This window comes from Diuraphis noxia, unplaced genomic scaffold (genome assembly GCF_037042655.1).
Source record: "Diuraphis noxia isolate RWA-SAM2 unplaced genomic scaffold, SU_Dnox_SAM2 contig0003, whole genome shotgun sequence".
NCBI lineage: Eukaryota > Metazoa > Arthropoda > Insecta > Hemiptera > Aphididae > Diuraphis > Diuraphis noxia.
Genome location: NW_028301713.1, coordinates 67,396,688 through 67,421,986, shown reverse-complemented (window position 1 = coordinate 67,421,986; position 25,299 = coordinate 67,396,688). Strand labels below are relative to the sequence as shown.

The following is a 25,299-nucleotide window of genomic DNA, read 5'->3' as shown; positions in this document are numbered from 1 at the left end:
AACTTTGCAGACAATATATTATTATTATACATACACTACATTTAAAATAGGTAGAATATATACAAACGAACTGTTACCGTGAAGAAAATAAAAACATTTGTTTCATAATTTTGCACAATAACAAACACTATAACATTAATAACGCTATACACTAAATAGGTAACTACTACAGTATTTACCTGATCTTCTGTTTATTAAAAAACGTCGATAGTGTTGTCGTTACGATAAATCCATTCGTACAATCAAAATGTATCTATAAACAAAACCTCTATTAAAAAACTCAAAAAATGGCAGCAGTTTATAATTTATTTATACTATTAAGAATATATTACAATTTTATATCAAACATGAATCATAGTTCTATGACAGTAAAATAACATACATTTAGGTAAATTATATTGATCTGAAAGAAACGCATCCCTCAAGATTAAAATAGGATACACTAAAAATATTATTTTTATTTAATGTTTAATGTTTAATAATAATAATCTACATAATACAATATAGGATCATTATTTATTATACACATTATGATATTTCAACGATACGCATTAAAAAAGCTACTAATTGACAATATTATATAATAATATGTTTGTGTTTGTAAGTATAAAATATTATACTTTTTTCGGTTTCTCAAATACAAACATTAATACATATTTTTAAAATGCTTAGGCTAAAATTGTAGTTTAACATTATTGTAGTGTTACTATAGCGTTTCTGCTATATTATTTATACGGCGAATATTAGCACAGTAATTTTATATTCCGAGCATGATTGAAATTTTAAATATACTTAAATGGTGATTTTTAAAACACGATATTTTATTTTATAAAATATTTTCTTGTATTGAATGAAATACAATTAGTTTTTTTATTTTATAAATGGCTAAAAATGAATCAAACAAAGTTTAAATGTAATGAATATAATATAGTTTATATAATATAACACTTATATGCGTAAAAGTGTAAATAAAAAAATACATATTTTTTTGTTTGTATTAGGTATTAATATATTATATAATATAATATAATAAATTATATAATATATTAATATCTAATAGCAAACATTCAGAAATATATAAATATATACTTTTTTAATTATTGTTTAAATAACTATGTTTTTATACATTATCTACATAATTATAAAAGTATTGATTTTTTTTTTTAATTACTTAATTAATCCATGGAAACATGAGCCATTGGATGTTTATTTTTATTATGTTTTTTAATGTGAAAGAATGTAAGGTTGGTTTGGAACACGTGTATGTGTGACAAGGTTTTTACCACTTAGAACCCGGATGGTCACCCATCTGAGAACTATAATACAGTGGAAGTGAACAGTACACTTAATAATATTGCGTGAATAATTATAGCAACCGCGCCATGCCACAAAATTATTATTTTATTGACCATGACATTTTCCATTTTTATTTAAATATTAAATTCTTATTGTAAGAATAATAAATAAATTATGAATAATAAAAAGGGAAGCCATAAAATAAATTTTTAATGATTTACATTTGCTTTGTTAAACAAAATAAACAAAATTTATTCATTTTAATTAATTTTTTATCTTCCAAATTATTAATTAATGTCTAGGAAAAGATTTTAAAATTATTAAATACCAGATTCCTCGTAAGTTGTTGTTACTGGAATTTCTAAAGTCGTGGTTACGAGTTATTACAGTGACTTGAAACTTGGTATGGTGTATTTGATCATGCTACTGACGCTATGAAAGAAATAAATTATTAGGCAAAACCATTATATAGGTATCATAATGATCGATTTAGTGAGCGGAAATTCAGCATCGCCAGAGTGATTTGTTTTTCTACCATTGTGGTTCTATGAGTTTGGAGAAGACATCAACGTTTAGATTGGGCGATTTGATGATACTCCGGGGAAACCAAATCAGATTAATATGTTGCTATTCTCTTTTTGTTATACAACTACCATAGCTTTAGTATTAAATGTTAATCTATCTTCTGTATAATTATATAAATTAAAATTAAAATATATTATTCGTCGGTAATCAGGTCCCTTATTGATAACGGCTGGACCTAACCTGGACCGATTTGTCACATTTTTATTTTCTTTACTTCGCAACAATAGTTCAAAAAAGATATTAACAAAAAGAAAAATTCGAAGTCTCTAACTTTTTTGACTCTGTATACAACTACATTTATCTATCTATTCAAAAATAGTGAAGTTTAAATTAAATTTTATACGTTTCGAATAACCTCAAGAAAAAAATGTAAACTTTTAAAAGTATCAAATCGACGAGGACAAACCATACCTGTTGTTGTAAGAAATCTTCGGGCGTCACGGTTTTCAGCCAAAAAATATACTTTCCTTTTCGGCCAGTACCTACGGTTTTTCATATTATTATTAGCTTAGTCGCATAAATTAATAATTAGTTTTTGATTGAAAAATTTTTTTATAGTTTGCACTCTTCGATGTAAGTTTAATTTCGTTCATAGTTGGTTTTTTGGTTTTTTGGAAATAAAAATAAAGCAGTATTATCTTTGTTAATTTGATATAATATAATGTAAAACGCGACTGAATCAATTATAAAGTAGTATCAAAATATTTTGTCTGAAAATGACGAAAAACTAAAAAAATACTATAATTACTTGAATTTCAACGTTTTTTTTATCAAAATTACTATTATATATATAGATATTATAAAAGTATATTAATTTTTATTCAACTATTGTATTAGGAAACCTTAACTCTCAATATATTCATGAATTCAGATTTTATTAGTATTGTAAGACTACATTAATATTTATTCAATTAATTTAATATGTTATAAAACAGTTTATTGTCAATTGTTTTATTTTATTATTTTTTCACATAGGTAGTTGTAGATAATAATGTTAATAAAAAAATTACTGGCCGAAAAGGGGGCAACCCAAATCTGCATCCCTCTACTTCAATCGAATTTATTAAAGAAGATTAGGCAACTGTAAATTCTTAGCTTGGGACTTAACCAATGTTCTGCATTATCAATCAAAATCCCCCTTACCTCTATTATTTGTAGACCTCGAACCAACCATTCACAACAAGACAATTATAGAATTAAAATTTCTTTACTACACAAATATTAAATTTGAAACTTCAGAACTAAAAAAAAAAAACAAATACCACAATGTAAGTGTAACCAGGGCTATGGGCATAAATGCCATTACAACAATAACATACGTCATTGCGTCCGATGTGTCGAGTAACCTCAAACAACAGTACGAAAAGTAAGGAACTTCTAAAAATATTATGTGCTGTGTTTTAACAACTTTCGAGTGAATTACAGATATTGCCTAATTCTCAAAAGATTTAAAATCGCCAAAACCACACCATTCTTCTTAAGTATAGAAAAATCAGACAAAAAACATTATGGTTTAGAGTAATTATTTAAAAATATATATGTTGTCATCGGAAAAAAATAAAAGTTCAAAAATTATAGTGACAAAAAAAAAGCGGGTAAGTCGTGGATGTCGCTCTGCTGTACAGTAGGTTACAAGTGGGTTACCTAATGTAATGTATGAAATTAAATTTGAATCCAATGATATTATATCATTGTATACGAAAAACGATTCTGAGCAGAGACGGTATATCTGTCTAGGATAAAATATAGATTATTAAAAATTTTCAAATCTTGGATTTAAAAAGAAACATTTTTATGCATTTCTAGCATAAAATAATTTACAAATTATCATGATTTTTACGTATGTTGTCAAAATTCAAACTTTGAATGCTTATAAAATAAATTGTGACTATATATTTATTTTATTTTTCAACTGCTATTGTAAAAATATGTTAGGAGCCTTGTATTTGATTTTCAAATCTTAGATCTAAAAAGGAAAACTTTTATGAATTTCTATCTAAGATAATTTGAACATTGCCGTAATTTTTACGTATTAAGTCAATATTTGAACTTCAAATGCTAATAAAACAAAATTGTACCTATGTATTCTTATAATTTTTTAATCACTATAAGAATAATTTATGAGGAACTTTGTATTAAATTTTCAAGTACTTTGATTGGGCCAAAAAAATCTTATCGACACTTCAAAAAAAAATTTTCACAAAAATTTCAAATTTCAGTTGTCTATAAATATCTCAAAAAAAGTCAAAATATTTTGAGAATTAGACTGTATATAGATAACACTAACATAAACATTTGGCAAAAATTTCAAGTATTTACAGTGATAAGTTTATAAATTACAACCATATAAAAAAATCGATTTGGTCGAAAACTGGTTTTGCTTAAAAATTCCCGTTTTTCTGTCACTTTTTTTTGTTTCTCTCGATTTTTTTGAAAACTGTTGGAAAATGTTTACTTTTGACCTCTATAATGCACCAAGGATATTCACTTTTCCATCGGAAACCACCCTCAAAGTTTAAAATTGAAGCATTATTTCGACTAGTTATGCTGTACACAGACACAAAAAAAAAAATCACACATCATTGTATAATCAATACATTCATCACTTCGTTCAGAATCTAATATCAAGTAATATTATTTTAGAAAAATTTTATTTTTGAGCGAATAAAACTCATATAACATTTTTTTTTTTCAAAAACGTAAAATTTTTTTCAATAATAAGGATCTTTACTATCTTGTATTAAATAGATTACTTGATATACATCATAATATACTGAATAATAGTGATGTTTCAGAGGTAATTTAGAGGGGGAGAAGATTTTAAATGGTATAAAATGCTACTTACACGTGATCGCTATTTCCACCTCAGCTTATTTTATTATTAATTTCAAAATTAACACGCTTTCATATTGTTTGTGAAAGTATAACAGTTTAACACAACAAAAGAAAAACATCACAAGGATGTCACCAAGGCGTCATGACGTACGCACGTAAAGTGATGAACACGTTCACACTAATCTGTAAGAAAGTTCTGTACGAAACTTTTGAAAATGCATATACGAAAATGTTCAAAGTAGGTATGTATTTTGAAATCTGCTAGCAAACATCCTGAATTGTTGTTACAGATGATGAGAAAATTCACAAAATAGATACAATCAATCTAAAACAAGTTTTCTATTTATTATTTAACTATTATATTTAAGAATATCCTTGTATACTTATTGATCACAAATTGTTCAACCTGAAGTCATCCATAGAGAGGCTAACCCAATGGCGTAAAGATAAAGTGGCCGAGATGGCTCAATTCAATAACAGAATCCGGACTACCATAGTATTAAAATCATAATAACGGGATACCAATAGAAAAAAAGATACGAATGAAACAATTATTTCAAAAATTTTATGCCACAGACCCCTAAAATCCTTGTCGGTAGCATGGCCAAGGAGAATTTTTAGATGTGTTTACTCTCCCCTATCGCCTTTTTTTTTCTAATAAATTTAATATTCATTTATGAAAAATGTAGTTATAAAAACTTAGTTTACTGTATACTTGATTCCTCCTCTTTCATAATCCTGACAACGCCACTGATCCTATTTACACCAATGGTCTCAGCAAATGTGTAGTTTCTAATACATGGAATAGCTGCTCTACATCGGGTCGACAATTTTAACTTTAGATTGTACGTAGAAACAGTATATAGGTATAGGAATCGTCTACGCCTAGATTAATAATTAAAAAATCCAAGAAATCACGAAAAAAAAATTGAAAATGTTAGATAGAATACAATTATTATTTTATTCTTAATATCATCGTAAACGTCAAATACGAATATTTTAATTTAAAAAAAAAAATGAGAGCATGATTATATTTTGTATACCTGCTGATACAGTACACATTTTGTTGCACACACATATTATGGGTGTGGCTGAATCTCAAGTACGACATAAGTTTTCCGTTCCTTTGAAATGGATGTCATGCAAGAATGGTTATTATTTGTTAATCTTATCAACTACGCGGGACGAAAAAATCATGGTATACCGGCGCCACCGTGTCCCCACGACAGGGTTGTAAAAATGATTTCAACAGCGAGAAAATTGATTTTCGAATACCCACCTCGCACTCCGGGTATCTTTCGTGACCACAAAAAAATATGTCCGACTACGCTTCGAGATAAGTTCTCGGGGGGCGCCTCGTGGGTATTCGCTTCGGTTATTATTTTTCATTTCATCTCGCCTATCCACCAGCGACAACAACAATACAAAATCCACAAGGTGCAAAATTGTGATCTGGTGATATGTTGTCCGAGAAATCGAAAAATACGTTCGAAAACCGTGTGTTTAGCTGATAGATATTAGGTAAATAATAATATAATTATTTATGGTAGCAGCGGGTATGTAATATAATGTATGATATAGAATTCGATGTTTACAGTCATGTAAAATAATTTCAATCTAAAGCCAATATTACCTTAGAGTAATAGAATGTTAAGTCATTGATATACGCGTATACGGATATGATTATTATAAGTGTATAATGTTTTGGGCACCTGTCAGTTTTATTGGCTGAATTTAACAAGGTTATAATTACAAACGATACAACGATACTTCAATACGAATGAAATTATGATATAATTTTGGCTGGTAAAATATATTATATCAAACTGGCAGATTCATTATGAACAAGTAGGTACCTAGGTATACAGGCCATAGATCATGAATGGATCGTGATGGATTACTTCACATTATTGTTAACTACGTCACAACAAATTTTATATATATCACATTATTTATATTATATTATATATAACCTAACCTAATACAGTATGATGACTATTAAGATTTTAAGTATGCTACATATTGTACATCGTCATAATTGGTACGAAATTGCTAGTCAATATAATATTATGATAATAGTACTTACATTTAATTTTTACCAAAATTACTGGAAAACATTGACGCAGTTAGAACGACTCTAACTTCAGTAACCGCTGTGATTAAAAGAAAAAACAAATATTAAGATAATAATATAACGCAGCAAGCCATTTTAATGACAAGATTTGCAAAATATGTCCCGTTTATATCTTGTTAATCCAGTGACATTCCCGACGCTTTTTAATCGAATCTCCAGTGGAAACCCGAATAAAAAGTCTAAAACGAAAATTAAACAACACATTTATTTAAATTATAAAACGGTGCTTATTAGATTTTGTGATGTCGAGCATTAACTTGATATTTCTTCAGGAATCCAGCTGAATATGAAATTTGTAACCGCCGTAGAAAGTTAGTCGAGATGAATTTTTTCTATCAGTTATTAAATATTATAGTACGCGTACTTACCTACAGTGCCCAACCAAGTAAATTTCACAAAATGTTTTATTCGTTTTGTCTTAGAACTTTATACATAACATTATTACAATATAGATACGATATTCTAATGTCAATAAACCGTTTTCATTCATATAGCTAGGTAATACAAACAAAATTGAGTGTGCATCATACAATATAAGGTATATTTAGATCTGAAAGTAACATCAAGATTATTATATCCAAGTTACTTATAATTTTTTATATTCGCTATTTCCTAACTAAACAATAATTGAAAACTTGTTCAGATAAAACTTTACTAATTGAGTGTTCCAAATACCTGTAGTCACCATTATAGTATTATTCTTTTATGCGAGTTTGCAATTTTAATAAATTATGTCTTGTCGAAACCCAGCCAATTTTCTGTCGAAAAAACTATAGGATGATTGGTAGTTCTAGAAAGGATTTATAATTTCGAATAATTTTTACGAACGACAAACGCTACAGAAAGATAATTATTAAATTTGATTCAATAAATAATTGTCGAAAACAAAAGAGAATTAATATTTTAAAATATAAATCAATTATTTTGGACCCATATATTCATTAAACTATGTAGATAAAGTTAGACTTACAAAAGCTTATTTAACATAAAATATTTACTCAATAAAATTCACTATGCAGCTATATTGTATCAATATCCACTATCCAGTAACACCGACCATCAGTTAAGACTTCAACAATTAACCAAAGGTTTCGTTAAAATGTATTTGAATTCGAAGAAATATTTTATCTTAATTAACTAAAATAATCAAACACAATCAAATAAAAACCGATTTTGATTTGTCTCAGCAATTTTTAAATTATATCACAGAAAAAAATTGTAATACACACATTATTTTAATAACTAAAATGGAAGTGATAAATTTATTTATTCTAGTTGTCAAGTAAGGTATATTTTCTGAATTTAGTTTAGTTTAAAATTTATTTGGATTATATTTTTAAATATAAAACGTTCAGCAACGCGAAGCGAAATAGGAGATAATGAGAAAATACCTACCCATTTACAATATGGACAAATAGTTTGATTAAAAGAAATTTTTTTTACAAAATTGAATGTAATAATACGCACACTACCTATATATTTGTCAAAATCGTTTTTGTCTTATTATAATATTCTTAAAATAAACTAATTTCGGGCTGCGTGAAAGAGCTGGCAGTGCCGTCTGATCAATTCAGTAAACATCCAAATATAAAACTAATATATCATATAACGCGTTACCGAATATTTATCTCAACATACCAGGTGTTGTGTGCAGAGGAAAACTGGTGATAGTACATTGTGCTATTTTTTTTTAATTATTATAAAGTGTTCCTGACATACAAAGTCATCAAGCTTATTAATAAGATAATAGACAATTTAACATTTAGAATTGGTAAGCGTAATTAATTTCAGTATTTACAACAAATTTCAGTAATTTACATACGTTGTGCTATGAGACATAATAATAAGGACTCTTTATTAGTATTTTGGTTTTATATTATTGTTAAATATTCATTATCAACTCATCTATGTTAATTAATTTGAAGTAGAAAAAGGGAGATTCTCATTCGAAAAACAGAAGATTTAATCTTCACAGAACACAAATAGGTACGAAAAATCTTAAAGATTTTAAAATACGGTAACGGTTTAAAACTCCAATAATCATGTTTTTAAATTACTGGGTAAAAGATGAAAAAGAAGTAAGCAATGAGTATGCTGTATGAATCACTCTGTATATATAGTACTCCCAAAAACAAAAAAACGAATTGAAAAATTACAGGTGAACAGATATTTAATCAGATCGTAGATAAAACCAAAATATTAGAACAAGACTACGTAAATGAATATAAATTACATATCACGCATAAATCATTTGAATAATTTATTATTTATTAGAGCTAAATGTGTAAACGATTATTTCAGAGATTTTTGTTTCATATATATATATATAGATACGTGGTGTGTACTATAATACAGTCCCGTTTATTTTTTAAGTGGTTTTGGTGTGCCGGTCAAAAACAAATGCAATCTTTTGCTCTTTGCATTTATAACAACTTAATATAAATAACATTATGCGCTCTACTCTCGAGTGGGTCATTTCTCTCCTCGCTAATCGTTTTTATGGCAGAAAATAATGTTATTTCTGCAGGGTATGTAGGTAAATGTTGTATAGAACTACTAATTATTTTGTCTTACTTGTAACGGAGCCTAGTATATTACCAACATATAAAACGGTCCTTTTCAGGACCACCAATCACAAAACAGAATTTACAAAATACAATGCCACAAAGATTGAGGGGCGAATTTGAAACCCTTCTAGGCGTTGTACATTCCCAACAAATATGGCTATAGAAAGAGGAGATCGTGACGAAATAAAATATACCATCATAATAATTAAAACTCCAAAATTGACCAAATAGCGAGGCAAACCGTACCGACGGCAAACACAGTTACGCACGGCGGCACACCGGTGGTTTACGAGTCGGTACGGGAAATAGTATATATACCGATCACAGTAGCAGAGCAACATTCATTCTTCCGCCAACAATACTATCGTCAACACCTTACCAACGGCAGCGAAGACACTCGTCAAAACGGGGCGGCAATCGATGATCTTACCGACGGCAGCGAAGACACTCGTCAAAACGAGGCGGCAATCGACGATCATACCGACGGCAGCGAAGACACTCGACAAAACGAGGCGGCCACAGACGATTCTACCTGCGGCAGCGAAGCTACTCGTCAAAACGAGGCGGCAATCGACGATCATACCGACGGCAGCGAAGACACTCGACAAAACGAAGCGGCCACCGACGATTCTACTTACGGCAGCGAAGTTACTCGTCAAAACGAGGTGACAACCGACGATTCTACGTGCGGCAGTCGACAGCGAAGGCACTCGCCCCAAGGCTACAATTATCCAGCGCAATTGCGGATTGGCCAACGCCAATAAGTCTTCTATGAACAAATTCCAGCGGCTTCATACGCGGGTTTGTTCATAGTCGGCTCACTTAAAAAGGCTCTTTTCAGAGCCATCAACAATTATAGTGCACCTACATAGGTTTCACTACCGGTTGATATTGAATCACGACTTATTAAAGTCCGTGTATAATTCAATATTACCCATTCAATATCATATACTTTTTATTTGTAAACAGATTTCCAATCTGTAAAAGTATATCGCGCCTCTACAGGCCTGATACCGCCCGCTGTGGTCCGCTTCTTTAAGCTAGCCCTGCGGCCCGGATATATCATGTTACTTATTTATTATTTTATTTATTGTAAATTTCAATAAACATTTCTTAATTGTACAAAACTATGTATTATGAAATTATTTCCGTACATGGTACGTCAAAAGTTTGACGCACCGTGTCATACTATTATAAACAAATTATCTCATTGCGAATGTGTGTGTATATTGATATATTATATTACGTATATTTTGTAATTTTTTACATTATATATCTATTCCTCGGTTATTATTTTTTTTTACTATTTATTCGTTTTGTGATATTACACGGTTTCTTATAACTGTTAACCGCAATATTTCAAGTATCAATAAAGTAGTTAAATTCTTTATACCGAACAACCTTCTAATAATACCTATATATTCCAAATGATTCGTTTTAAATGTTAGATCAAGTTTTGAAAGCCTACCTTTTATGGTTTTTTTTTTTGTACATTTTCGATGCTGAACTTAGCTAGTGTTATATCCAGACTACAGGGCGATGTGGCAGATCAGAAGAGTTAATACATCACGGGTACATCATGCGGGAGTTCAGTGGTTATTATTTTAAGCTATGTCTGTCCTCTGATACGACTTTACTTATAAAGGTGGTAAAATTTCAACCAAAATCGCAGAAAATTCTGTGCTCTTGGTACAGGTGACCTAAAAAATCTTGAGTTATTTACCTATGAGTGTATACACAATATTTTATCTTATTATTTGCGACGACTGCATATCATAATAATAGTACTAAGTATAAATAGTTATTTATCTAATGAGATTATGATTCATGAATGCTATTATGTAAACAATTTAATCCAAATCCCGAGGGATCTACAATGACTATTATATATACATTTTCAAAGAACCAAGTTTTACAAATACCAGCATTTTTTAGTTATTATGTTAAATTAAGAGTTCTTAGGGACATCCACTTTCCTTTTCTCCTCATGTTTTACATATTACACAAATATTTCCCTTCAAATCACTATTTTTACCGATTGTTGATATATCATTTGTATTTTAATTAAAGAAAAAAAAACAGTAATACTGTAAAAAATGAAGTGATGATTATGATTAAATTAATATTAATTCTTTTTCGATTACGTAAATTAACAAAGCATTCGTTACTTGTTATTATAAACTAAAGAAATAATAATAATATTATATTCTACGCATTATTTAAAACTATACCTTAATTTTATAGGCTTATAATAGCTCAATTTGAAGTTGATTTTCAGATTTGATCAAACCATAGTTTTATAGGTACTTTTGACCAACTGCTATTGTAGGTAAAGAACTAGTGAATAATAATAAGACAACATCGAAAATATTATTTATAGACCAACGACAGTGGTGTACCCAAAATGCCTATTCAAAACGCCGGGTGACCACAATATTGTGCAGTACTATTAAATATTAATTATTATTATTGAAGTACATTACAAGAATATCATCACAACATTTATTTTATATATGTGTTATGTCAAAGAACGGTAAAATAAATATCTCTCCATAAAAAAATCATACCACACAAATGATTTGAGTTAGGCAATAAACCATTAACATACAATAACTTTTTTTGTCAATAAATATTGTTACCTATTGATGATTAATTAGATTTGTGAAAAAATAAATTACAGCGTTTCTTTATTTATTCATCACGATTGTATACGCTAATTTGATGAAATACTTAAAAAATAAAATATTTTCTTTTTATTTACTGGTTAATTTAATGTTTCAATAAACGTAGGCGCATTAAAAAATAGTAGGTGTCACATAAAACTAATACATTTATTGTCAATTAAAAATGTTCTTTTTATCGTTAAAAGTTTTTAACAATGGAAATAAAAAAAATATAAATTTATTAATTAATCAGGCACTTTTATATCAGTATTAAAAAAATCCTTGAGACAAAATTAATTTTATCCATCGTTAAGTCAATTAATTAATTAAATTATAAAAAAAATGTATTTATACACAATTCTGTATTTAAAAAATAGTCATTAATTTACAAAATTTTAAAACCTATAATTTTGTAGTTTGACATTTTTTTCAGTAAATACGCTCTAAGTTTTATCTGCATTTTCTTATTCGTCAATACTAAAATACATGTAATATATCTAAAATGAATCAAATTTTGTTCTATAAAATATAATAATATGTTATATTATAATAATATGTAATATTATATTTTATATTATTACATCAGCAGGTGTCAAATTCATTTTCGAACATTCTACTTGATAAATATTGTTTTATAATTATTAATAGTAATCAATACCTATTAAATAATATTCAACCATCTCGACGTTACAAATATTATCATAACAACTGCAGATGCAACAATTGTAGTATATATCGCCGATTCATTTAGCACATACACTACCCGACCAGACGGTACATATTATGTTTAGCGAGACAGCAGTCTACACGTAAACAAACATAAAAATAATTGTTCACTTCAAAAGATTTAAGCTTAAGTTTATGCAAACAAAATGTAGGTTTAGGTAGGTCCGGCAAGATATCGCCCGGTTTAATTAAGCTCGAAAACTTTTGGCACGCAAGCAACATTTGACCTACCTGCACTGTAGGTCCGTAATTAAGTCGGATTGCTGCTGCAACAGTCCGTCCGACGACATACATGTGTAGCCAACTCTCATCAACCGAAAAACTATAAGATGATATTATTACGTTTGCGAATTTTAATCTCTAGCTGCAATAACTATCGTATATTATATCTAAAATGAAGATTCTACATCATTTCTCATTCGTATATTTTATCATACTGAGTGATTCACCACTTATTGCGCTAATTGTGCTAATGTTTTCGCAATTTTCAATAATAGCACGTTTAAGGACCATAATATTTAACATTTTTTTTTTCTATATTATCAAAGGAGTGTCTTAGCAGCAGCTAAGATAGCTCAAATCAAAGCTATAACAGTTTTTCTATAATTGATAAAGCAAAATGTTATTTTTTTCAAAATTTTTATATACTATCCAAATTGAAATTCAAACGAATATTTTTTGACTTATTTGACTTTGTGGATAATCGGTTCGGAACGAATGATGATTTGAAAATTGTAGTAATTAGTTATATTATAGGGCTATAGGCTATCAACATTTTATATTTTATTCAATAAAACAAATACTAAATTAAATATTTTAACTAAGCCATCCTTAAAGAATTTTGTCTTATTAGTATACATTACGAATTTAATAACTGAGAAACTACTCAATAGAATTTTAATTTAGAAAAATCGTCGTTTTTACAAAAATAAAAAAATAAAAAAATTGTAATATTGTTTGTTATTCGAAAAAAAGTGCTTTGTATGGCCATCACAGTTCACTCATTAAATAGTAAAAAAAAATCTTAACACATGTTTACAGACATTATAGGTAGATAATTTAAAAATCAAAATTTGTATAAATTCATTATATTATATTAAAAGAAAAAATGGATGTAAGCATGCTCGATGATGAGTTTTCCTGTATATACCTACTAATATAACAGCCATTCGAACGACGGACGAAACGTGCGTACCTTATATGTTATATATATGTAATATCACACGCGTTATTTGGGTGTCTCTTATTAGTGTGCGGTCTACCGACTCTACCGACTCTACCGACGATTTACGAATTTAGTACTGACGCGGTCGCTCTTTCTATATATATATATTAATAATGCGGTCCACCGAAATTGTTCTCGGTTTCATATTCTGCAGTGGGCAATAAAATGATGTAGAAACATTAATGAAAACGCGCCATTTCTGCTGCACGTGCATTAAATTTCATAAATATTGTATTGTAATTAGACAATAATCATTTTCCAAAATCGTTGTACAAAAATATCATAAAATATCAATATGTTATCAAACACGTGTAACGGATATTTTTTATAATACACAAGAGAGCGTATCGGGTAAACGATGGACATAAAAGGGTACGAATTAAATCACCACGTAGATATCTGAAATTCTATGAGAAACCATAATTATTTATATTAAATATTATTATTTTTCATATAGCTTACATCAGTCAACGTGCGTCAAAAGTGATTTACGCAATTATTGACAGTCTGCACTTATTGAATTATGAGTGTTGTTAGCAAAACGCTTCTGCAGTGGCGTGTTTAGGCGTTACCTTGGGACTTCTACGCATCGTACGATCTCCAAACTGTCGATGAATCGGGAAGACTATATGCATGATTAATATTATATGAAAATAATTCAGTTTAGCCAATCATTAGCTAATCATTATATTTATCACATAGGATAAAATCGAAATCGTACTATAACTAATAATGGTAATGAATCGTTAACAATCGGCTACAAAATATAAAGTAACAACCAGCGATATTAAATTGCCAAGAATTTTTTTTTGCCGACTGACCGCGGGACCTTGTGCGTCAACACAGCTTGCGTTTCCTTCAGACCGACCCAGTTTACATTTGTAACTATTGTTATGAACTACTTACACCAATGTACACTAATTAAACTAGATACTGTAGTCCTGCCATTTATTGCGGTGGTTCAAAACAGTTGGAACACGACGTCAGAGTTTGCAAAGTGCAAAACACAATATACCTACCTACCTATAATTATACGTTTTCGATATAAAATTAGAATAAATTTTATAGAATTTGAATTTAAATGTTAAAAATATGTCATATTATTTTTCATTCATATTCGCAAACAAGAAATGTTTTATTTATACTATGGTTAAATGAATTTGCATTACACAAAGTCATGGTTAAAAAAAAAAAAACTTGAAATCACTCTTTATTTTGAGTATTATATAGAAATATTTTGACGAGTACTAATAGATACCTACTATGCTCTATAGTCTATAGTATTATGAATATATTGTATGGAATATACCAGAGGTATACAAACTGTGCCGCGCGACTCCCAGGGGCGTCACCGTCACGAGAGTTTGTGAAGGAAACCACGTCAAGGTACCAGAAACCAACGTTATACCTAGGTCTTGTATAAATATTATTTGTACCATTATGGAGATAAAAACGAAATACACCACGCGACAATTTGAAGTTTTATTTCTAGTACTAAAGTCACACTAATTATCATCATCCATAATATGTTGTTTCAATTTTTTTCATAATTATTTGGGAGCAATCAAAATATTATAAACACACAAAGAAGCCGTGGAATGAAAAAGCCTGAATACTTCTGGAATATACAATGTTTCATAAAACAACAAAGCACGCTTAACTTGGAGATAGATATATTACAATAAATTATAAATGTGAACTATTATAATTCAAAAATTCAAAAAAAGTATACCTAATAAGCAATAATAACATAATATTTATAATACACAAATTATGCTTGATTAATGATTTTCGAGATTTTCTCTCTTTTCAATAATGGTGGAAACTGGTATTTATTTATAGCATTTAATTAAGTATTCGTTTGTTAAGATATACAGAGTAAATCACCATGCGTGCCCCCTACGTTTTTTGCTCTTTAATGATGAATTTATTCAACTTTTTAAGATTTTTGTGTACTCTACTTAATTAAGGTGTACCAGACACCGGTGATACCCGATTGAGCACGGTCGTTATCGGCCGACCTTTTAGACGACCCGATTGAGCACGATAAAAAAAAAAAATATTGTATACAATGTTGTCAGATTTTCACTAGTACCTACGTATGTTGTGTAGTAGATATTACCAATAGGTAATTACTAACATATTACTATATTAGTCGAAAACGATTTTACTATCGATCGATGGGTAGGCATACCCACGGAAGTTGAAAATAACTGGGATAGATAGGAAACCAGAATTTTATCTACAACGATTGCACTAAATTGTGATTGCACTAAATTGGAAATTGGTTAAAAATGTTTTTTGGATTAGCTTTTCTTCCGAGTCATGAAGTAGCTGATGCATTTGTCGAACTTATCAGTGTATGTCCAGATGAAATTGCTTGCACAGAATTTTCCGATAATATTTTTAATAATTACATTGATGACGGATCTCCATTTCCCCCGAATATATGGGCTGAGGAACCATCGTATAATCCAAGGTATCTATACGGAATCTATAAATTATTTTACTATAGACATAGATACATTTTTAATTTTTCAATTTTTATTTTTCAGAACGACTAATGCAGCTGAAAGTTTCCACAGGACATACAATTCCCAATTTTACAAGGCACATCCACATATAGGTACACTTGGTTATTATAGTGTTACAAGAAACTCAGGCTGAAACGATCACGAAAATTCAATCCATAGCAAGTAATAATCATAAAAAAATTAGTGTTATCGAAAACCAAAAAATTAACTTCACTATAAAAGCTTATCAGAAGTACTCTGAATTTAAAGATGTTGATAACCTACTTAAATAAGTATTTAAGGAAAAAAATTTAAATTTTTATTTTTTAATTTATTTTGATTCGTATTTTTCAACATTTTTTTATTTATTTTTTTTATATTATGTATTTTTATATTCAGTATTTAACGGAATTAATTGTCATTGTAATATAATATAATAAACTAACTGACGTAGGTACATATGTAATATGTGATTAAAACCCATTAAACGATTTTTATTTTATTACATTCAAATGTATTTTATTTTTTAATATTAATATTATACGATACAAAATGGCAACGTCGCACCTATTTTCGTGCTCAATCGTGTTGTTTTTTGGGTTTTTTTGGGTTCCAATTGTTTGATTCCGACCATGCTCAATCGGGTTGTGAAAAAGGTCAATCATGCTCAGTCAGGTTCCAGCCCCAGACACTACTCTATAGGGATGATACTCATTTCTGTTTATCAAATGAAATTTTTTTTTGAAAATGCTTAATGAAGAATTTAAAAAAGTAGTTTTGAATATATTTAAAAACTTCACTTATACTGTATTCTATTACATTTTACTCAGTGCGGTTCCATCATAATATTTACGTTATTCGTATACTTCCAAAGAAAAGACGTGAAAAATAAAAAATTTAGAGCAATTTCAGTATTAAGTATAAACTATAAGCTTAAAATATCCAAAAGCAACGCCCACGAGTCTCGGTATACAAAGTGATTAATGAATAGGATGTACATATATACATATTTACTTTTAGGCCAATAAAATATACGTATAAAACGTTACACGTCGCGGTATCACCAATACGCATATACTTACTATTTAAAAAAATACTACCTATATAGGTAGCAAACCTGAAGTTTCTTTAGACTTGAAATTGATGAGAATATTTTATCCTTATAAAATTTATTATGTCAGCTATTTTCTCAGATATATATATATAATAAAACAATTAATCACCGGTGAGCTTATATACTTGTGACTGACGCCCATCCTGCATGCAGCAGCCAACGATGGAATATATAATTAGAAAACATAAATGCAAAATTATTTTCAAAAGTCTCATGAAAGTTATCAGTAGGGCAGAGGACTTGAAGCATTTGCATATTTGTATTATACAGTCACAAAAATAGCAGAGTACGATACAAAAACATTTCATGCTTTCACAAAACTAGTTTTGAAATTTTATTGTGCATATAAATGCATATTTTGCGTTTTTTGGTTTTTAAGGTATATTTTACACTATTATATGCTATTTTATACTCTTTGAAACATATTTAACTTAAATCGATTTTTTCCACTATGACATTTTTTTTTTTCAAACAATATAGTCAACATTTTTGGGTAAAAATGTCTATTTTATCGTTTATGTATTGCATTATTAAAGTTTAATACAAAATACTTAGAAAGCATTAGCCTTGGAATGTGTCTGTTATAGATACTATTATTGTATCTCATTTATGAACAAAAACAAATAATTTTATCGTATATTCGTGTTATACATTTCCAAAGTCAGAATAGTCTTGATAATATAGTTTTATATAATTATTTCTGAATATACTAAACGATTAAATTGTTAACTGTCTACAAGTCTACAGTTTCATCACTGGATGGACTCTTCCATTAAGTCTCCAACCCAACAACTCCCACATCACTTGTACTTGTGAAAAAAACACATTTACAGATTGTAATAAAAAATTATTATTATTATTCGTTGATTAAAATTCAAAAAATAATATGATTAGTATAATTATTCGTTTACGTTAGGTGGATAGGCCATTTTTGGCCTACCGGATAATTTTAAAAAGGGGCCTCCAAATGAAAAAAAATTTAATAATATATGATATTAAAAGGCCCCATTACCGAAATACAAAGGGGGGCCCACCGGGAAATTCCTGGTTGCCCGGTAAGCTTATCCGCCTATGATTATACAAGACTTTTTAATAATAATGTTATGAAGTCGATACTTTTAGAATAATTATTATTAATCAATACCCATGTATTATAAACAATGGAAGTTTGCATAAAATTATAATTAAACTCAAATGGTCCAGTGGTAGGTTTTAGGAAAAAGGGCCGCGGGCGGCAAACGTTAAAAGGGGTCTCCATTATTATAATACCATAATAATTACGATTAAGTAAGACCAAATTGTTATAGGCCTACAGAGATAAAGAGCTCGAGAATATTCTTTTGCCGTCTTTTATCTAACAACAAGATTATAATATTATAAATATTATACAGTTTGAAGAGACAACAAAAATATTTCATGAAATCTTTGAGTAAAATAATATGCACTTAATAATATAAAACATTAAAATATAGGTAGGTAGGTATATTATTAATAATTCGATTTCACTAAGCAAAAAAAAAAAAAAAATTGGATTCGAAAAAAGTTGTGTCGATGGTATAAACAAAACCATACCTGTAAAATATTAATAATAATAATAAAAAGAAATATATCCATATTTATAGTGAAATAATAGTACGCATTGCGTTATTAAATTATGTTGGACGTATGTAGATACGTCTTAATAAAGTCTAAGCAGTAACCTGTATAAAGTCGCACACATCGAAAGCAATATACATAAAATCATATATTTATTTAATCATAGTATTTTGATTTAATTTTTCCTAAGCATATTCATAAGAGTTGTTAAAATACATCATACCGAAATAATTATTGCCATAGACAATTAAAGACATTTGATCAAGGTGACAACTGCCTATTAATCGATTTATCAAACGTAATACAGTTAAAATATACAGTTATTATTACAACAATTAATAACAGAGAACTTCTACTGTCGTAGATTATATGGTGCTACAATGTAATATCTACTGCACGAAGATGATCCATTCAGGCTACACTAATTTTCTAATTTGAAAATATTCATAACAAATTTAAAACGAAATACTTTACAAAACATTTAAATGTCTTAAAATCGGATATTAAACAAACTAATTTTATTATTAAACTTAAGATGGGTGAGTACACCTCAACTTTTGCTGGTTATATCTATTTAATTCCATTCATTTTAATTTAAAATTTAACTTAATTCATTTTAAATTCTGAGCGGAACGATGAATGTATTGATTTTACCATGATGTGTTTTTTTTTTTTGTGTCCCGCTCAAACTTTGTTTCGAAGTTATAGATGAAAAACTTCAAAAACTTCATTTTTTCGTTACGTGCATTTAAAAAAAAATACTAAGAATTGAATTTTTATTTTATTTTATTTTCAAATATGTGGTTTTTAGCACTTAATAGATTGGTAAAATCAAAACTTACCAAAAATACTTACTTTTGAAGTTTTTTCACGTAAACGTTGAAAAACACCATTTTTAAAATTCATAATAAATCATTTCTAAAATTAGCTGAAAATTAGTTATTTCTTAGTAACTCTTATAGTATCTTATGTACCAGCTATATCACCCAAAAAAATACCTAAAATTAAGTAATCAGAGCACTATTACACATTATTTTATTTAAAACCATATATTGTATTAAAAATCTGAACCATTGAACAAAATACAAATCTCCTATAAATTCATAGTATATCTATTAAAAAAATATATATTTTAGATTCTGAGTGGAGCGATGAATGTATTGATTTTACCATGATGTGTGTTTTTTTTTTTTTGTGTGTGTCTGTCGTCACGTTTTGGGGCAGTAAAAATGCTTCGATTTTTGACTTCAGTACCTCGTTCAATCAGAAAGTGAATCTAGTTGGTACTTTGGGGGGTCAAAAATAAAAAATTCTCAATATTTTTATAAATAATCGCGATAAACAAACTAAAAATTAAGGGAAGAACGGGAAATTTTACGCACACTCATTTTTCGACAACATCGATTTTGGTTTTTGATGTAACATTAAAACAAATGACCATAGATACATGAAATTTTCACCGAACGTTTATATAAGTATATTCTATCCACCATGTAATTTTCAAAAAAATTCGACTTAAGTTGAACTATTCATAGGCATTTGAAATTCTCGATCATTATTAGTTTTTTTAAAATTAATATCGATAAAAATGTATTTGTTTGGCAGAAAAGCTTGAAAATTTAATACAAGGCTATTAACATATTGTTACAATAGCAGTTGAAAAATAAAAGAAATTCATAGTCACAATTTTTTTTTTTTATAAGCATTCAAAGTTTGAATTTTGACAAAATACGAAAAAATCACGAAAATTCACAAATTATTTTAAGGTAGAAATTCATAAAAAATTTTCTTTTTAAATCTAAGATTTAAAAATTTAATACAAGATTCCTTACAAAGTTTTCAATCTTTATCACAAATAAAAATTCCACCGGAAATTCAAATTAAATTTTTATGAGCATTTGAAATTTAAATTTTTACAACATTGGATTTTCACTTTTAGCGATTTCCTTATTTTGGTGTAACTCTAAAACAAATTACCAAAGATACTTGAAATTTTGACTGAATGTTTATATAGGCATTTTATATATTTGTTAAAATTTTCAAAATATTTAGATTTGTTTTGAGCTGTTTACTGACATTTTAATTTTTCAACTTTTTTAGTTTTTTTTTCTATAAATATCGATAAAAATTTATTTGTTCGGTAGAAAAGCTTGAAAATTTAATAGAAGGCTTCTAACACATTGTAACAATTGCAGTTAAAAAATATTAAAAATATACAGGCACGATTTTTTTTTATAAGCATTTAAAATTCAAATTTTAACTAAATACATAAAAATAGAAATTCATAAAAGTTTTTCTTTTTAATTCTAAGATTTGAAAATTTAATACAAGATATTTATACAAGATACAAATACAACATATTTTTACAATAGCAGTTGAAAAATAAAAGAAATACATTGTCACGATTTTTTTTTATAAGCATTCAAAGTTGGAATTTTGACAACATATTATGTAAAAGTCACGAAAATTCGTAAATTATTTTATGTTAGAAATTCATAAAAAAATTTCTTTTTAAATCGAAAATTTGAAAATTTTTAATAATCTATAATATATCCTAGACAGATAAATCGTCTTCGCTCAGAATCGTTTTTCGTATACAATGATATAATATCATTGAATTCAAATTTAATTCCATCCATTACAGTAACCCACTTGTAACCTACTTTACAGCAGAGCGACATACACAACTTGCCAGCTTTTTTAAACATGCATTGATGAGCTCCAAGCTTAATCAATTACGGTTTAAATCATTGTTTTCTATGTGTATCACAAAACTCGAACTATTATCGACTGAATGGTGTATTTTCTAAAATATAGAAATACTTAACATGTGCATGGGCTGCAATGAGATAAATTGCGTTTATCAAATACTGGATCAACTGCTCAATCAAAGTTGTCACGCCGTTAGCGGCATTAGTGCCTCGGTCAGTATCTACTCGTTATTTTTAGGGTAGTTTGAACGATTTTTAGATTATATTTACACATTATTTATTATAAATACTAAAAAATAAAAAATAAAAATTTATTGTTTTTATTTAGTTCCATTTATTTTAAGCAACAAAAAATTTAATTTTAACATTTAAAATTATATTTATTTTATATGATCCTCTTAATTTACAAAATGAAATAAAATATTGAAATTTAAAAGAAATAAAGGTTTATATAAGGATTTATCATCATCATTTATCTATTTTAATTTTTTAGTCAACAACGAATAATATAATATTCAGATTAAAATTATACTAAAATGTTTGCTTACCAAGGCGACAGCGAGATCTCTAACTGTATACAGTTCAAATTTCACCAATAAAATGAAAACGCCGAAAAATCGTTTTATGTAACGTTATTAAAATCTATTGATTTCAGTACACACTGTATCATGACTTCAAAATTAGAATACTATAACAGACCTATTTTATTTCCATTAACAAGCGATTAAATGTGTACATCCGAAAGTAGATAGATGACAATAAGTATAGTCTAATTGTTTATGTACTAACAGTATATTATGCACTTGGACTAAACACGGCCAGAAATCTTATGAGTACAATATATACTCGTATATATATATAAAATAGATGTAGAATGTTTAATGTATTATATTCATCCCTGTGGACGATTTCCCTCAACGAGGTCAGCTCGCTGAATATTATTATACCTGAGTTTGGTGTACATAGTAATACTATACTACTGTATACACGAAGAATAAAATCTTTCTGTGAAAAACATTAATATTCAAGTACTGCTTGAGACGTTATTTATTGCAGGTGGATGAAAGAATAAGGAAAGTAGTAAGCTTTCTAAATAAAAATGGCTACATAAATTTGATAAAGAAAAGAAATATAAAATATTTTAAAAGTACACATAAAGTGGTATAAAAAAATAAAAAGATTACATTTTTATCAAATTCAGCCGGACTATGCCTTTGCCAGTCTATATAAATTATTACACAAACACTTGAATTCATAAGATCTACGCGAAATGTATACCATTATGTTGAATACTCGTGCAATCACGATACATAAAAAATAATACCTAATCGATTATTATTTATTATTATAGCTAATTATTAAAGGTAATTGGTTGGAATATAATAAATCCATGTAGAGTATTTTAATTATGTGTAATCGTCAATAAATCTTTATATTCAATATTGTACCTACATAAATTCATTTGCATATTCAAAGAGATTATTATTATTAATAACATTATAAATTATTTTTCAATTGTATCCATACATGGGATTTTGTATTCATGTCACATATTTTATTTTTTGTAAGAACATTTGACTGCTAAGTGTGTAATTTGTATGCAAATACATTTTATTGAAAAAACTTGTAGGAAAAACATTAGTATATTGCTTTATCAACTAGAAATCAAAATGTTTTTTTTAATTTGCATATGCATTGTCGGCAGCAACAACCCTTGCATATTAATTAAAAATGTACATTTTAAAAAGGTGTTTTAGGTAGACAAATAATTTCAAACAAATATTATATCGAAAGAAATCAATGTTTTAATACATAAAACATACTTAAATCAAAGCATTAGTATTACACTAAAGGATGGGAATGTTCAACAGTTCAGACCCTCTCCCCCAAATGTATTTTAAGATACGACCTTGTTACTCATAAGTCATAATCAATTATTTTATTTTATTAATCGATATAAATTGTAATGTCATCAATTTAAAGCACCTAAATAGAATAAAACTGAATACTACAGATTAAACTTAAAAAGGTAATTTTAAATAATAACACCTTACTATTATTAAATTATACAGCAGACACCACTTATAAGACTCACTTTGGGAACAGCTCAAAGTGAATCTTAAAACCAAATGAATTTTATAGGCGAAGTGCAAAAAAACACAAAATACTCATGAATTTTATTTTAATCTACTTTAATACATACACATATTACACATTACTTATCAGTGAATAAATGAAAAAACTATAATTAAAAATTGTGCATGCACACATTATAAAGCATCATTAGAAACCAGTAAAAATCAACAAAAATATTTTATTTTTGAAAACAAATTTATTTCTAAATTTCCACAAAAAATGTATATTTTCAATCATCTTTTTTTTACGAAATTTGAGTCTTATAACCTAGTTTTTATAATTTATTTGGATATGTCCGGACCGTTAAAGACGATTTTAGTCTATAACGCGACTAAACCATGATGAGTCCATGAGTTTTATAAGCGGCGTTCACTGTATACCTAATTATAATTCGATGAAAGATTTTAATTATTATTTAATCTATTTTATAAATTATGATATATTGTAATTTTTATTAAATAATTTTATATACCCAACTGAAATATTGATTAAAACATAATATTAACTCTAAATAAAATTAGTATTTTGGCCAAGATATACAAGTATTATATAAGATATTATACAAGTCTTAAGATAAAACAAATAAAAAATATTATTGATAACTAGAGGTCGGATTTATATTCTCTTAAAATCCTTAAAATATGATGTTTTTATGTCATATAAATTAGGCAATATATTCTCTTAATATTCTTTTAAAATACCAGATATATGATGTTTTATGTCCTTAAATATGCAAAATATTCTTTTAATATTAAAAAAAATTCAGTTTAAATTTATTTTAGCTAACGAAATAATCTACGTGATATCGCAATCGATAAGGAATACCTGGAGATTAATTTTTATTAAAATCCAGAAATTAATTATTTATAAACAGAATTATTTAGTGAACATTATACCTATCAAAGTGCTGATATACGTGAAATATATTCATTATATGCCAATATTACAAAAATATTCTCAAATATTCTCTAACCCATAAAATATGCTTTTTTATGCAGAATAAAATGTTCCTATGAATTCTGTGTTTCATGAATCGTAAAGATTTCTCACTCCCACTTAACTGCATAGACTAGAAACAAATATGTAAAATCATAAAAATCCGACCTCTATTGATAACTATAGCATGTGTTAAACAATTAATCTTGTTTTGTTATTATAATAGGTACATATATGTGGATTTCTTCAGATAATAATTAAT

The 25,299-nt window shown here is 27.8% G+C and overlaps 1 protein-coding gene across 8 annotated transcripts in view; it reads right to left on the bottom strand.

The window, feature by feature from the left end:
* LOC107168177 (uncharacterized) overlaps positions 1–25,299 on the bottom strand; it is a 213,107-nt gene that overhangs the window by 182,247 nt on the left and 5,561 nt on the right. For 4 of the 8 annotated variants that reach the window (XM_089222101.1, XM_089222105.1, XM_089222100.1 and 1 more), the window contains exon 2: positions 180–253. The exons of the other annotated variants lie outside the window; for them this stretch is intronic. The gene's annotated coding sequence lies outside the window, so the exon portion shown is untranslated. The remainder of the gene's footprint in view (positions 1–179; positions 254–25,299) is intronic. 8 annotated transcript variants of the gene reach the window in all.